This window comes from Galendromus occidentalis, unplaced genomic scaffold (genome assembly GCF_000255335.2).
Source record: "Galendromus occidentalis unplaced genomic scaffold, Mocc_1.1 scf7180000076577, whole genome shotgun sequence".
Classification (NCBI taxonomy): Eukaryota; Metazoa; Arthropoda; class Arachnida; order Mesostigmata; family Phytoseiidae; genus Galendromus; species Galendromus occidentalis.
Window position 1 is genome coordinate 1,045 of NW_003804566.1, and position 3,895 is coordinate 4,939.

The window sequence follows — 3,895 nt, forward strand, 5'->3', positions numbered from 1 at the left end:
TCACGCTCTTGCGTTTACTCGGGGGGCCCCCGGCCCTTCCCCCATGCTTTTCCGAGTCGGCGTCCATCAGGGATCGTTTCATACCGATCTTGGGGACTTCAGTCCGTTCGTCAGTTTCTTGGACATCCACCGCGTCGTCATTCTCTTCCGAGTCAACTTCGCCCGTGACGATTTCCTCTGATTCTGATTCACTCAGCATCGGCTTACTTCGCTCGGACTCAATCAAATTCATCGGCCCATTTGGCTTCAACTCACTCAACTTCGGCTTTGGAACAACCACCTTCGATCTGAGTTTGATCTTTGTGGTAAACCTTTCATCCATCTGCATCAGGGACGATGCCCACACCGTTTCATCGAAGTGTACATTCCGGGCTTTCTCGACACAGAGAATTTTCGAGAGGGATCATCAATAACCTTTCGTTCTTGACAATACCCAACGAAGATACATTTCTTCGTCTTTTCATCCCATTTTTTCTTTTCTCCTTGGGTACATGGGAGTATGCCAGACATCCGAACACCCTCAAAAACCTTAGATCGGGTTTTCTCCTGACCAAGCCTCCTCTGGACACATATCCCTCAAAGCAGCAGTCGGACTCAAATTCTTCAACTGACAGGCTGTGAGTATCGCTTCGGCCCAAAAAATTTGGTCGAGACCTGCGTCCGTTATCATTGACCGAGCCTTCTCCACTAATGTCCTCAGTGCTCGTTCGGCAAGACCATTCTGCTCAGGACAATATGGTACCGTGGTCTCATGTCGGATGCCGTGCTCCTTGAGAAAAGTTGACACTCTTCGATTCACGTATTCCGTACCGTTATCAGTTCGCAATCTCCTCAGCTTTTTCCCGGTACTTCTCTCAGAGTACCGTATGTACTCGACTAGTTTCTCGAAGGTCTCCGATTTCTCCTTCATGAAGGCCACCGAGGTCATCCTCGTGTAGTCGTCGACAAAGACAATGAAGTACCGATGACCACCAATGCTTTTATTAGCCATTGGGCCACATACGTCACTATGGACTAATTCCAGTGGACCCCCTGAGACCGATCGTGATTTCGGGAATTCCAGTCGTCGCTGTTTTCCACCCACACAGGCTCCACAGACGCCTTCTTCTAGATGGAATTTGTACAATTGACTCCATTCACGAGTCCCCCGGCTAACCTCCTTATTGCTTCCGGATGCAGATGGCCGAGCCTTCGATGCCATAGGTCGTACGAGTCGTGTAGTTTGCCATCTTGGACCATGAGAGCTGCTTGAATGGAGCATACATCCAATCGATACAAGTCGGTTCCAGAGCAACTGGCCTCAGCGCACAGATTGCCGTTACTGTTCCTGATCACGAACTTCTTTTCGTTGAAGCTCACTTTGAATCCCTTCTCGGCCAGTTGCTTTACTGATATCAGGTTCACTCGAAGTCCTGGCACGTATAATACGTCGCGCATTTTCGTGCATCGACATTCCCCATTCACATAACAACAACGACGACACTAGAACTTGCTCGAAATTCACGAGTTCGTTGTTCTCCTGCTCTCCTTTGTCCGAACTTCCATCATCTCGTTCATGCGCAACTTTGCCATGTTCTTCATAAGGATAACGATCTCTTTCTCTCCCGTACACCGAATTCGAGTAGCAGTCTTTTTGGAAATGACCTGATCTCCCACAAGTGTAACAGGTTCTTCGGAAATGAGGTTCCCCAACGGGCCTTCCTCTTGAGCTCAGATTTGATCCTCTAACAAACCCTCGGCCTCTAATTGTTGCTCTCATGGGGCCGCCCCGGCCTCGTGATTGCGGGATGCGATAGCTGTAATCGGGTCGTGAACCTATGAGCGCGGTCTCGCGCCTTTGTGCTTTCTGTCGGTCTGCCTCACAAAGTAGTCTTTCCTTGACGAGCTCACTTGATATCTCTCCCTGACTTAAGCTTTGGATTAGAGGCGTGTATTCTTCCGGGAGCTTCATCAGGATCAATCCCGCTAGGAGTCGATCCTCGATTTCGTTGTTGATTGCCTTGAGATTTTGAGCGATTGCAACTTTCTGATTCAAGTAGGTTTGCATGTCAGGACAATCGGAATACTTGAGGCTGGTCAGTTCTTCGAGTAACGCCACCTCTCTGTAGATCCCTCTGGGTTGGAACATTTTTTCTAATGATTCCCAGATCTCTTTACCAGAGGTCGCATCTCGGATCGAGGAGAAGAGGTTACTTTCAATTCTCGAAATGATTGCTCCTCTCGCTCGTTTGTTCTGGTATGAGTCCTCTTTGGTGCCATCGATGTATTCCCATGATTCACAAGTGAAAAGGTGCGCCTCCATTGCGAATTTCCAGTCCATGTAATTGTTCGCTCCTTCTAGTTTTTCGAACGAAGAAGGTACACATATGGATGTGATGGTCGATCTGGTTCTTTCATCGGGATGACTCCTCGGTAACTTCGGGGGAAGTTCTTCCTCACCATCAGTGTTGGTTCGACAGCGTTTTCTCGGGATTTCAGTTCCTAATCCGAGTAGAGTGTCCATGTTCTCCACAGTGGAATTTGTCGTTGTCTTGCTTCGGCTCGCAAGATTTTTCTTGCCACTTCTGGTAAGTGGGCCCATAACCTATAAGTTTATAGGTATGACACTTCGTTGTATCGGCCATACATCGATGATCTTTATTCCCTCCGCGACTCTTTATATAGCCCTCCGGATAACGACGCGCGAGGCTGGTGATCATGCGCAGATCCTTCTATCAGCTTGCCTCGTGGGGTACCCGTACAGGAGGTCTGATGGTGACAGAGCTCGCGGTTCATTGGGGTCCGTCACGACTGCCGAGATGGGCCGATCGTTTACTATCTTTTCTATTTCAGTGAGGACCGTTTCTAGTTCGCGGAATCTCAGACAGTGCACTCCCAAGATTTTCCTTAGCGGCCGCCTCACCGTCTGCACCATTCTCTCCCAGAAGCCACCTTGCCAAGGCGCCTTTTCTGTTGAGAATTGCCACGCTATGCGTTTGCTCGTCAGCAGAGAACGCGTCTCCGGAGCCTTAGCGTGGTCGAACAGAACGTTCAGCTCATTGTTCGCCTTCTTGAAAGTTTTTGCGTTATCCGATACGATACGGACAAGTGCTGGATTTCCGGCTATGAAGCGCCTCAAGGCGATCAAAAACTCATACGTACTGAGATACGGGACGAGCTCTAATCAGACCGCGCGCGTGACGGCGCAGACCAGCAGCAGGATATAGCTCTTTTGCTTTACCCCGAGATCATTTTTTATGTATATGGGTCCGGGACCCCCGTGACCGCAAACGGGGCGGAAGACTCAATTCGGAATCGGGGAAGCGGAGCCATAGGCTCGCTCGCCCTCTGCGCCCGAAATCGAAGACACGTTTTTGATGAAATACTGACTGCTTTCATATAGTAGCTGTAACATTCTCAGTATGATTACGGAATGCTTTTAGGCAATCCGTATGACCCAGATCTGAGGGCCACACGCTTTCAGATCTGGCTATTATGGAAAGACCCTGATCTGAGTGATGTAATCGCTCTGATGAATGTTCATGGACGACCCTGGCAGACTGCAGGGTCGTCCGGGTTGGTGCTTACAAATAATGCTTTCCACTAGGGTATATATACTGATAATAAAGCCTCACACATCGAGGAGTTACTGATTCACACCGAATCACCGTTTCTTTATTGTGCCGTGATCTTCCAGCCTCACAGCCTCTTTCAGATCCAGAGTCTACCGACTGACCACCAGTGGGTTAAATCCAACATTCGTTATCAGCACGATCAACTCTGTGGACATCTGTGATCAGATTTGAGTATTGTGAGACTTCTTTGTGAGTGACTCGTTGGTGTTCTTAGTGAAACAACGGTGCATCCTCGAGAAGTGCAAATGGCATCTCGAGACAAACAACGAGCACAGGAAGAT